This window comes from Amphiura filiformis, chromosome 10, assembly GCF_039555335.1.
Source record: "Amphiura filiformis chromosome 10, Afil_fr2py, whole genome shotgun sequence".
Lineage (NCBI taxonomy): Eukaryota > Metazoa > Echinodermata > Ophiuroidea > Amphilepidida > Amphiuridae > Amphiura > Amphiura filiformis.
The window spans coordinates 41,957,842-41,972,010 of NC_092637.1; positions in this window are offsets into that span (position 1 = coordinate 41,957,842).

Consider the following 14,169-nt stretch of genomic DNA (forward strand, 5'->3'; position numbering starts at 1 on the left):
GACATATCGAATTGCATTCTGAATACGAAGAATGTCTTTCTGATATCAAATAATTTTCATTTTTGAAATCCACGATATAATTCAAATTTTATGACAAATTATTAAAATTTGATATTTTTCAAATTTTTGATATAACAGTCCTCGAAGTAAATTTTATAAATCTAATGATATATTCTTAAAGTGTTTGTAGCTGGGAGGAAAAGCCGACGATCAACTACAAATTTTGACCTTTCATATTGAAGATATGGATTTTTTTTCCAAAAGACCTAATTTTTTCTGGTGTTTGGGGGAAAAATCCATATCTTCAATACGAAAGGTCAAAATTTTCAATTGATCGTCGGCTTTTCATCCCACATACATACACTTTAAGTATAAATCATCAGATTTATAAAGTTTACGTCGAGTACTGTTAAATATCAAAAATATCAATTTTTAATCATTTGCCATAAAATGTGTATTACATTACGAATTTCATAAAATCAAAATTATTTGACATCAGAAGGACATTCTTCGTATTCAGAATGCAATTCGATATATCTGATGTGCTCCAATGTCCCACAATAAATACTGTCCAAACGTTCATACCCCATCCCTTAAGGTTATTAATTATTTTAAACTGTTGTGATTTGGTAGTTCACGGCATCTTACGAATGGCAGTGAGCTTTGGCAAAAACTGCATTGCTCAATACATAGCGAGCGTGTAGAAGAATTAAAATATCACAGATATACTTTTATAGGTACTGCGGTTCTTGAGTTACGTTGTAAAGAGGGCTGAAACAACAACACTTTTGTAAAACGTACATAACTAATTACAACAATAAATTAAGCAAGTTTGCAAAGTATACGATTTGTAGAATGAACTTTTGCAAAACATCAAGGTGTTAATTTTACTACAGTGCAACAGAGCATTAATGCCCAAAATTTAAAAGCTATATAATTTATGAACAATATACACTACACATAAAAAATACTATTACATGGGATTTTCAACATATAAGAATCCTAACAATCAAGTACCAACATGCACAGTTTTGTCCTTATATCACTTTTGGGTTTTTAACAAAATGTTATCAAACCTCTACTGTGATTGGCAGCTGCATAAGGCATCTCTTTGATAGCTGATAATGCCCAGCCATTCAGCAAGTTGCTACTAAATGACCTTGATAGGCTTGAATGAGCACTGTCATCTGCTACAAAACCATCACACTCAAGGACCTGGTCACTCCATAATACTGCAGGGAACACAGTACTTTGACAATAGGATGAAAGACTCATTATTGATTAGGCGCGGATTTTAAAAGAACAGCTCCTGTGCGTGTATAGCCAAAAATTGGAATAGAATGTTTGGAATTTTGTAACTAAAATACTAAATGCATTTTGCAAAATGTGCTCTGACAAATCTATAAAGCATTTCATTAGCTTTAATTTGACATATTGCTTGACATATTTGGAATTATGGTACATCATAAAAAATATTTATTATCGCAAATTAATTAATCAATATTAAGTCCATTAATTAAAAAAATAAATACAAATATGCAAATTTTCTCTGACAGAATTGTAGGATTTGACAAGAGTCAATCTTTCTTGTAAGTTTGATTTTTATAACATATTTACTTTTGACGAAAAAAAAAATTCATACATTTCTTTTTATTATGCTAATTATATGAAAATGAACGAAAACGGGTCAAATTTTGTAACCTTATTAAAGATCAGAGTTTGATCAAAATATGTTGTAAGTGACATCTTTCACTTTAATCTAGATTTTAAATTATGTGTCAATCTTGGGCATTTATGCTCTGTTGCACTGTAATATATTGATCCAGATAATGATAATCGATTTTTAGGTTGCTTCGACCAACAATACCTCGTCTACCCTTAAAGACACGTGAAACATCATTGGCTTATTCCAGTTGAAACCCATACACCCCCAGTGGAAGACATGGTCTTCGTCGTGCACACAGGGAGTGCGAATTTCCAATGGGGTACCTGAATTTGCTATGGTCATGTCCCGGGGTCATATCTTTCCTGGGGTGTGTGGATTTCAACTGGAATAGCCCAAAGTAAGTTTCCAGATGCACTAGTGGAAAGTTAAAATGAGAATTCTTTCAAAGCGATGCGAATTGGACAAAAGTATAAGAATTGAAAATTTTCTCATTTCTACGAAACCTTCTCATCCAAATGATCATTTTAAATGAGAAAATTTAATACTTGTGACAGGTTGTTGAAACGTTAATTAGTATTTCTCATTCATTTGGATGAGGAAGTTTCATAGAAATGAGAAAGTTTCATAGAAATGAGAAAATTTCATTTCTCATCGCTTTGAAAGAATTCGATATAATGTATTGTGCATTTATAGAGGCCCATGTATTGTCGTATTTCTCTATGTAGAAACACGCAATTTTCAACAATTAAGCGCCATAATACGCATTAATGTTTTAAGCAGATAAATTCCAAAATATGGTACGTTTTTTGTCTTTGCTTGTTATATTGTTAATTAATATAGAATTGTATGCTGGGGTCGCGTATATGTTCAAATTTTAAGATGGATAACAAAGGTCAAGTGGCGGACTGGTCCAGGCACTTGAAGTATACTGTAGCCACGATAGTGCCTAGCTGCGGCGTGCCACCTCTTCCAAACTCAATTTCCTTTTTTTTAAATTTCATATTAGGGAAGTGGGGCTGGGCGAATTTATATATGGCGCAGAGTGGTGTGAACCTGGTACGCGGTAATGGCGGGAGAAAGGATAGCTTACTTCATTAAATGAAATATGATATCTGTACTTTAATTAGCAAATCTTCTTTTTTGAAAATTTGGTTATTTGGATCAAAACTGACAGTCTTTCAATTAATTCCATGTGCACACACCCCACACATTATGATAATTACATCTGTGTAATAATAAATCCTTCTTTTGATAATGTCTGCGGTGTGCGGTTTAAAAAAATCTTATGAATTATGAATTCATATTTATATTGTTCTTTGTAAATCACCTTGTAATTCAGCCTTTAAGAGGCATTATCTGTTATTTTGGAGAATTTTTTTTAAATGTTTGCCACGGTCAAAAAATGGATTTCCTTTAAACTTTCATATTTGATGCACCTTGACCTGAAACAAACACACATGAAATAAATTTGGGAAAAATATCCCCGTTGCCATGGTAACAGCCAAATTTTCATTTTAGGCCTATTTTCACAATGTTTGCATTTTTCAGCAGTCAATTTGTCAAGTTTTGAAGCCAGTGTTACTAATATACACAATATATATATAATGTTTTCTTTATAAGGTATGAATAGGTCAAACCTTAGATGCCGCATTGAAAGTAAAAAATAATCACCAGATGTCAGGGTGGGTTATACCATTTATTTGAAATAGGGGTGTTTTTCAATTTTTTAAAAGTATGAAAATATACCAACTTTGTATAGCTCATAAACCATATGGTAGTGCTCCGATTTCAACATCGACCACAGCATGTTGAGATGATACATTGGTCTTATGAAAAAGTTACATTTGAGCATGGGGAAAACACATCTGTATATACAGTGTTGCCAGACATTTTCCTATTTTTCGAAATTCAACACAAATCTCACCTTAAGTTAAATGATGTGAAAATGAAACATCATCCTTTCAAGGAACATTTATTAAAAAGAGAGTTTTTATTCATATCAAATTTGATCAGTTATAATGGTCAGTGTTGTTCTAAACCACATGGGTGTTGCCATAATTGGGGTTTTATTGTGATTTGTGGATATTTTCAACTTGTTAAAAGTTATAAAAATACCAAAATGCATTTCTATAATAAAGAAAGAAACATCGACCTCGTCATGTTGAGATGATACATTGGCCTTATGAAAAGTTATTTTGATCGGGGGGGTGGGGTAAAACATCAGTTTTACAGTGTTGCCAGATATTTTCCTATTTTTTCAAAATTCAACACAAGTCTCGCCGTAAGTTAAAAGATATGAAAATGAAACTTCACCTTCATATGGAACATATCTTTTTAGAAAGAAAGTAAATTTTATATTCAATTTGATCATCTGGGATGGTCAGTGTTATTCTAAGCCATATGGGTGTTGCCATAGCTTGCGTTTAATATGACAATATTTAGATATTTCCAGCTTTTTACAAGTCTTAAAAATAGTACACACCTTTAAAGTTATTGTGGAATGAACGCAATATTAAGGTTAAAAATTAACCTAAGAACACTTAGTATGTGAATTTAAATTTTAAATTTGAGTTCGGAAAATATTTTCTTCCATACAGTATTGCCAGATATTATCACATAATTCAAAATTCAACGTATGTTGAGCTTTTTTCAGCTTTTTTTCAGCTTTTTCAGCTATTTTTCAGTCTTAAAAATGCCAAAATACAATGGCATGCATTCCTAAAATAAAGATGTGAAAATGAAACATCAACCTCATCATGTTGAGATGATACGTCGGTCTTATGAAAAATTTAGTACATTTGAGCTTGGGGAAAAACATCTGTTTATACATTGTTGCCAGATATTTTCCTATTTTTTCAAAATTCAGCACTAGTTTCACCTTAGGTTGAAAATGAAAGTTTATTAGAAAGAAATTTACTTTCATATTAAATTTGATCAGTTGTATAAATGGTCAGTGTTGTTCCAAACCACATGGGTGTTGCCATAATTAGGGTTAAATAGCGAGATGTGGTTATTTTGAACTTTTTACAAGTTTTAAAAATACCAAAATACCATGGTATGCATTCCTTAAAAAATATGTGGAAGTGAAACATCAACTTCACCATGTTGAAATGATACATATTTGGTCTTATGAAACATTTATACTTAAGCTTGAGGAAAACATATGTTTATACAGTGTTGCCAGATATTTTCCTATTTTTTCGAAATTTAACACAAGTCTCACCTTAAGTTAAATGATGCGAAAATGAAACTTCACCTTCACAAGGAAAGTTTATCAAAATGAAATTTACTTTCATATTAAATTTGATCAGTTGTATAAATGGTCAGTGTTGTTCCAAACCACATGGGTGTTGCCATAATTAGGGTTTAATAGTGAGATGTCGATATAAGGGTCATAAGGGTTCAAATAGCGCCGTTTTCACATATTTTTTGTGGACCTGAGAGCACATCAGACATATATTGAAATTTGCGATATAATACAAATTTTATGGCAAATGATTAAAAATTGATATTTTTGAAATTTAACAGATCTCAAAAGTAAATTGTATAAATCTAGTGATATGTACTTAAAGTGTATGTAGCTGGAATGAAAATATGAAAATTTGACCTTTCGTATTGAAGATGTAGATTTTTTAATTAACATTTATTAATTGATTAGTGGTCGGCTTTTCATCCCAGCTACATACACTTTAAATACACATCATTAGATTTATTAAATTAACTGTAATATGTCAAAAAATAAAAAAATTCAATATGCATAATTTACCCTAACATTTTTATTGTATCGCGAATTAAAAAAAAATACATTCCTCGTATTCAAAATACAATTTGGTATGTCTGATGTGCTCTCAGGTCCGACAAAAATACTGTGCAAAGGTGGGTGACCAACCCCTTAAAATACAACACAGAAAACATCAAACATGTATACTTTAAAATATACATAAAAGCCATAATGTTTTTACCAATGTACACATACTAGCTAAGCTAAAATAAATTAAAATAACATAAGATTGTTACATTGCAAAAGATGCATATAAGAGTAAGATAATGTTTAAATTACGCCTACCCCATATTATTAAAGCACACATCCCAACTATACTTGCAAAAAAGATATGGGGAAGAAATGGGCAAAAAACTATGAAAAAGATATGAGAATAGTCAAAGACAATAACGCACAGAACCTTTTCACAGCCAGACAAATTAATGTCCAGTTAGCTCGCAGGAGAGTCGAAAGTATGAAGAAGAAATGACCATTGAAATGTTGCATGATATTGTTGCTAATTCTCTGTCATTCAAGCATCCCCTGCTCATTGATGACATGAATTTGTATGAGCTTGTAAAAAGGAAGCAACTAAAATTAAGCTTTCAAGACTGAAGGAGATTTATATGAACACTTTTGCAGATACTTAACCGGCAGGGTTAAAGAAAAATAAAAAATCACCAAATGTTGATAAAAGTTGTTTGAGGAAATATCCGTTTCAAGTAGAAAAAAGAGGACTACTGGGCACAGTATACCTATGACATGACCCCGGAGGGGTTCTCCTAGTTAAAGGTATACGGGGATGTGCCACGGTTTTGGGGTACCTTAGCAATTTTGGTATGTCGATTGGTGGGTTTGCAGTGGAGACAATACACCAAATTGGGTGCATTAAGGAAAAAGTGCCCATAAAAGCGCCAAATTAGGACAAATTTGTGTGCTTTTTGGGTGTTTTTTGTGAAAAATTGGAATACTAAAGCTGTAACTTTAATAAGGTGTCATTTTAAAATTTAAAATGTATCCACATTTCACTATTAACTCCATTTATAGTGGCATCATCCATGTGGTTTATTCATGGCAGCGATTTAAACAATATAAATCCTAAAGTGAGACATACGTTGAATTTTGAATATATGTGATAATAACTGGCAATTCTGTATAGAAGGAAATATTTTCCGAACTCAAATTTAAAATTTAAATTCACATACTAAGTGTTCTTAGGGTAATTTTTAACCTTAATATTGCATTCATTCCACAATAATTTTAAGGATGTGTACTATTTTTAAGACTTGTAAAAAGCTGAAAATATCTAAATTGTCATATTAAACGCCAGCTATGGCAACACCCATATGGCTTAGAAATAACACTGACCATCCCAGATGATCAAATTGAATATGAAATTAACTTTCTTTCCAAAAAGATATGTTCCGTATGAAGGTGAAGTTTCATTTTCATATCTTTTAACTTAGGGCGAGACTTGTGTTGAATTTTGAAAAAATAGGAAAATATCTGGCAACACTGTATAAACTGATGTTTTACCCCCCAGATCAAAATAACTTTTTCATAAGGCCAATGTATCATCTCAACATGACGAGGTCGATGTTTCTTTCTTTATTATAGAAATGCAATTTGGTATTTTTATGAATTGTAAAAAGTTGAAAATATCCACACCTCACAATTAAACCCCGATTATGGCAACACCCATGTGCTTTATCTGGCAACACTGTATAAACTGATGTCTTACCCCGCCCCCAGATCAAAATAACTTTTTCATAAGGCCAATATATCATCTCAACATGACGAGGTCGATGTTTCTTTCTTTATTATAGAAATGCATTTTGGTATTTTTATGACTTGTAAAAAGTTGAAAATATCTACAAATCACAATTAAACCCCAATTATGGCAACACCCATGTGGTTTAGAACAACACTGACCATTATAACTGATCAAATTTGATATGAATAAAAACTCTCTTTCTAATAAATGTTCCTTGAAAGGATGATGTTTCATTTTCACATCATTTAACTTAAGGTGAGATTTGTGTTGAATTTCGAAAAATAGGAAATGTCTGGCAACACTGTATATACAGATGTGTTTTCTCCAAGCTCAAATGTAACTTTTTCATAAGACCAATGTATCATCTCGACATGCTGTGGTCGATGTTGAAATCGGAACACTACCATATGGTTTATGAGCTATACAAAGTTGGTATATTTTCATACTTTGAAAAATTGAAAAACACCCTATTTCAAATAAATGGTATAACCCACCCTGGCATCTGGTGATTATTTTTATACTTTCATTGCGGCATCTAAGGTTTGACCTATTCATACCTTATAAAGAAAAAAAACATATTTATATTGTGTATATTAGTAACACTGGCTTCAAAACTTGACAATTTGACTGCTGAAAAATGCAAAAATTGTGAAAATAGGCCTAAAATTGAAATTTGCCTGTTACCATGGCAACGGGGATATTTTTCCGAAATTTATCTTATGTGTGTTAGTTTGAGGTCAAGGTCCATCAAATATGAAAGTATAAAGAAAATCTATTTTTGACCGTGGCAATTATATTCTCAATAATAACAGATAGTTCCTCTTAAAATTGCCTGTCAGTTGTGTGGTACAAGTCAATATATATTTTTAGAAAACGTGGTCAAATATCTGCTAGTTTTAGGTAAGGCCAAGTAAAATAAAAAACATGTTTTACGTCCAGATTTAAAAAAAAAAGGAGGAAGAGGGGGCTTTTTTTTTTTTATTTTTTATCGCATAATCGGTGTAAATATCCATAATTAGAGCTGTTTTAGCATATACAATAATGCCTGGAAAAAGGAGGAGGCCTCTTTTTATTTGTTGTTCTGAGAGATAGGCCCCCTCTAACTATCACAAAATCTTATAAAAGTGTTTCTTGTATATTAGCAAGGCTATAGAAAGCATCTCTACTTCCTAGACATATTTTTTGAAAAGTTATAACTGAATTTCAAAAAATAAAAATAAAAATGAAGAAACCTCAAAAAAGGAAGCGGGAGGGGACGTGAAACATGTTTTATTTTTTATTTGGCCTAACTGACGCTGTTAATGGACTTTGAACCTGTAACGCCTTAGCCCTGGACCCAGTGCCGTGACCAGTACCCGCTGGAAGTAGTCCTAGTAACGCCTTTGAGTATAGTACAAAGGGTTCCGGATGTACATATTCCAAAAAAAATACAGCACTATCTTTTTTGAATTAAAAAAATATTATCATGTTTCGCCAATTGAAACATCTCCTTAAAAATGAGTGCTGTATTTTTCTGGAATTTGGAGTAGTGGTAAATATTATTATGACGTTAACTCACGTGATGTTCTTCGTGTTCTATGTAACATTTGTTTGAAACGTTGGTCGCATTTGACAAACTAGGATATTAACCTACGACTTCATAGCTCTTCATTTACTGGTTATCTGGGAGTCCTGTACACAAAGGTAAAACATCATTTATCTAATATTTCATCGGGAAAAACGCGTACTGTTGCTGCATCCAAAGTCAGAAAATTGGTCAGGGACGGTCCCATTGCGTACATCTCTAAAAATTTCAATAAAAAACATTTCGACAAGAAGAAAATTGATACCAAAAATATTGTTTCGTTGGTGTTATGTATTATGATGTCAGCCAAGTCATGTTTTTTCTGTGTAATTTACAGCTTTCGAGACAGTCAATTTACTTGAGCACTCCAAATTTCACATGGTCCAATTTCCTGATTACCTATATATACAGTAATGTGTGGATAATATAGAAGCGGGTGTAGCTACGTTGAGGCAAGGGAAGGATTCTCTCTCTCTTACATAGAATAATCAGGGCCGTCGCTACATAGTGCACTAACGTCCACGGCGAATTCACCGTGACCTTCCAGCCATAAACCCGCTTATTGAAGATTAAACCGATATATGCAGTACTTAAGCCATTATATAGTAATCTATTGTCCAATGCAAATTTATTACCACCTGATAATATTGATCCAAATGAGCGACCGAATTGTCCGCTACGGACGACTAATCCAATCGATAATGACTCTATTGATATGTACGAGCGTATCTCCACTGACCGAGTTTTGGGATATTTTTCACTGGTTTGCAGCTGTTTGCTGTCATTTACTCATCAAGGCGGACGACCGTTATTATAAGGACTATGCCAATTATTTAAAGATTGACATGTAGAGAATAAGCCATAATTGATTGACAGAAAGTACTAAATTTGTACCTATGACGGTTTTATGACACCAATCTTCAAAATACGATCAAAAAATGGCTGCCCGGTGAAGTAAAATGTGCATTGGAATAACACGGCGAGTTTGGATTGATGGTAGGATTTCTTTTTAATGAAAATGTATGTTCCCCCGTTATTAAAGCTTGTACCGGGTTGAAAATTCAGATATTTGGAAAAGAATAAGTAATTGAAACATAGAGAAAGTACTAAAATCATAGCTTTTATACTTTTTGATATATGATACTAACTAGTTCAACCCGTATAGCTGCAACACGGCGCTACCAGTAGGGTTCAATTGCCTATTGTGAGTGTCCCTGAGTTGTGTGCATACATGTAGTTAACAATAACTGCATGATGAGACCATTTTCTCAGGGGGGGTGGTGGTGTCGAGAAATATAATTTGCTGGTATCGCCTGATTTACGTTTTGCTGGCACCTGCACAACATGATTGCCACCCATGGCGCTTCGGAGAGAAGACACTCCTGACCCTTCCCTCACAAATGCAACCAAGGTTTTCCAAGCTGTTCCCAGAATTCCTTTACCGGGAAACTAAGCGAACGAAATTGTGACTCTCTCTCTCCTCCTCTCTCTCTTTCTTCCCCTTCTCCCTCCATTTTTTCTTCCTTTCTTTTGTTTTCTTTTTAGGGATCGCCACACCCCCCATGCGACGGCCTGAGAATAATTAAAGAAAAAGGAACGGGAAAGAAAGGGGAGACGGGGGGGGGGGGGAATGAGAGAAAGAAAAAGGGAAAGAATAGTAGGCTGCATCACCTTATTTACAACTGGGTGTTATGGATATGAAACAAAATAGTTTTAAAATGGGGCAACAAATGCCTTCAATTTCTCCCCCTCAGACATCTTTGCCTATGTATAGTGTTCGTTTAGGCTTCTGTTTTGGACAGTCTCGTACAATTGTTTTTGTGCATAAAATGTGGAATATGGACAAAACCTACCAATAAATATTTTTATGTGGAGAACCACGATTGTTTAGTCGAGGCTCGCAATGATATAGACGGTTTTCACCCATGTCCAATGCCTCTATATTTTCTTTTTGAACCTTTACTCGCAGCAATATTTTACCTTTGGTTCAGGGGCGTAGCCAGCTTTTTTGGTGGGGGGGGGGGGCAAAATAAAATTTGGGGGGCACAGACAAAAAAAATACAGTTGCATCATACAATACATAGAGACTGTATGTCTTCGAGCATTATAAAAAGAGGCTTTATCGTGACGATGTGCGCAAAAATTTGCTATTTTACACTATTTTCACCCATTATCAGGATGGAAATGGCTTTATCTTTACAATGTGCGCGCGTAGCGCGGAAAAAAAATTATTTTACACTATTTTGGCCCATGATCGGGCTGAATTTTGAAAGAAGGGGCAATTTTTCTCTTTCATTTTTTGCCAGAGGGGCACTTTTTTCTTTCATTTTTTGTCAGGGGGCACCCTGTAACCACCCCCCCCCCCTACGCTACTGCTTTGGTTAATATTTGAGTAATGCTGAGGGGAGGGTTATGGTTAGGGAATAGAAATAAGTTGTCAATATTCTCCAATCAAATCAAAAACAAACTAAAAAGCAACACATTTGCGTATGAAATACGTGTTTTTGTTCAGTTTAATATGATTGAAAAACACAAGCTAGGAAAATACAGTAAAAAGACTTTAGGTTTTGTTGGGTTTCGAACCTGGATTCAAGCGTCGGCATCCCCAACCCATTAACAAACACCTTTCCACCATCACTACCCCTACACCCTACACACATAATTATATACACCAGGCACAAAAAGAATCTCGTCAGTTATAGTAATCTCTGCTGTTCAAAGCTGTTCAACAACCTGATAATTTTGGATTATTCTGAAATAATACATTTTGTTGATTGGACTTGATTAGGGCATTCTAATAAAGGCACTTAATTTATTGCCCACGTGACCAGATGGGCGCTGACATTACAGCGTCTAGACAGGATGTCAGAAAAAGTGACCTTTGGCACAGCGTATTTCAATTGGAAACACGGGATGCATGTCCAAATTTTCTAGCAAATTTGTCATTCTTTGCAACTTTGTAGTATTATTGTATAAGTTTTTTTCCGTCGGTCACGTCAAAACTTTCAAAATTTAGTTCTTGAAAACATACTAAAACAGAATCCCCAATGTATAATTAAGTAGACTGTCCCACAGTCTTATCTCGGATCCATCTCTGGGTAAATACTTGGAGCTAAAACCACCTTCCCTATTCACTCCACAGATTAATACCCCGGTTTAATACCCACACACCACTAACGGCCCACACCGACATCGCCTGGCTAATGAATACACGGGATCGATACACGTGAATTGCTATGCACGATTTTGATACCTTCGGATACCGGGTTAGAAAATGATGAATATCTCCCGTAAATGATTTCGTCTCAAGAAACCAGATGTGGTCTCATACACTTGAAAATACGTGTTGAACAGATATGATAGTCGTTGGCGTGCGCTTTGAAAAAAGGTCGTGCGCTTTAATTGAACTCAAAATCTGACCAAAACTCTAATTTTATATTGCGTTGGTCCTGTATATGGACAGCGCGCAGGCTAAAGCTGCACTCGCTACTCAAGTGGAGGCAGTATGACCATTGACCGCAATGTCTTATACAAGCTTACTCACACAGCGAGAAATCAATTACCCCGGCTATTGTCAGTAGCCTTAGTCAGGTCACTTGGCTAATTATGCATCTCATAAGGTCTGAATAAAATGGCCATGGGTGGCTGTGGATTCAACTTACCATGGTGATTTCTACCATGAAGATATCGGGGCGATGACACTGTGCGGCCCTAACTGCCTGCAACAAAGTTATAGTGCTCCTGGAGCACTGTGTGTCGACAAAAGCTCAATTTATCTACAGACAAACTTGTTTATTTTTTTATAATATGGACTACAGCTCTCCTAATCCGAGACTGTTACACTTTGAATAGAAAAGTCCCTTCCAAATAATTATCAAGCTACGTAACGTGACTGTGGCGTCAATTATGATAGCCCCGCCCCATTGTCAATTCAAATATGGTGGGCACATAACATGCATGACCCAGTTCTATTGTCATTTTGCGCGAGTTGGTTATGCATGATCATTAGACTATATCAATGAAAAACACTTCAAATATCGCCTTGCTTGCTGAGATCTACATTGATTGGTCAGGGTAAGTAGCCGCTTGCACAAACGGCAAATTGTGTACAGATTGGGAGGGTCCATGTATCGGGTTTATTTAATGTTATAATAATCTACATTACCAGTCGTTCTCCATGGACCCGAGGGAGGGTCTAATAATTAAGTTGCCTTCTAAATTTTCAGCAATTTTGATTATATTTGTCTGAAAAATTCCCATCTCTTAGCATTGTAGCACATCTACTGATCACTTGGTGGTCTTGGTATAGCGGGCCACGTGGGCATTAAATTTAGTGCTTTTTATTTAATACCCTATGGTAACTGTTATTCGACACCCTGTTCGTGAAAATTTAGCAAGAACTGACCAAGATATGCGCCTCCAAACCCTCAAACGCAATTTTAACGATTCAATTGTGCATGTTTCATTGTGTGTTTTATTGATTGGCCCGTGGTGCTTGTGTGCAATACAACGATGCCATTGAAAATAGTTGAAATTGCAACTTTTGATTTTGGGGTTTGACGGTTTGGAAGCGCATATCTTAGTCAATTCATGTTCGATTTTCACGAACAGGATGTCAAATGAGAAAGCAAAGTTCAATTAACGAAATGGATATTTCAGAATAATCCAATATTATCAGGTTGTTGAACAGCAAGGATGACTATAACTGACGAGTTTCTTTTTTGTGCCTGGTGTAGATAAACCTACACAAGCAGTCATAGTTTGATGAGGACTTATATATGATCTACACATTGACGCTTTGAATACTGGAGGACGGTTTCATTTGGTTTCGAAACGGGGTTCAAGTCAGTGTTGTTAATTTACCGGTAAATTAAAAATAGCGGTAAATTAGCGGTAAATTACGGTAAATTACCGGTAACAAATGGTAAAATAAGTAAATTAAGTAAATTATAATTTGGAGTTAAAATGAACCATAAAAATTTAATTCTTTTTATATTAAGAGCTACATCTACTTGAACACAGTCCTGTTTTGTTATTATACCTTTCCAGATGAAAATCAGCTTCAAAAATAAAACTGAAGTTGTAAGAAGTGAAACAAAAGTGAAAAAGTCATGTAGTATTTACGTAAATTTTTCATAACAACACACAGACACAGAGCCTGTCTAGCCCGGCTATCTAGCTACTCGGCACTGGACTATTCCATCTGAGAAAACTACATTCAGTTTTTATGCAATCACATACACGTTTTCATTTTCACTAGGAATTTCAATTGAATGAACACAGCTTTCAAAACCTGTTTTCGATCCAGCCGTGATCATATTTCGCACATTTCAAACTATAACACGAACCTTGGATACAATACTAACCAATCACAAGTTATGCAAGCACAGGACTTCGCACAAGCT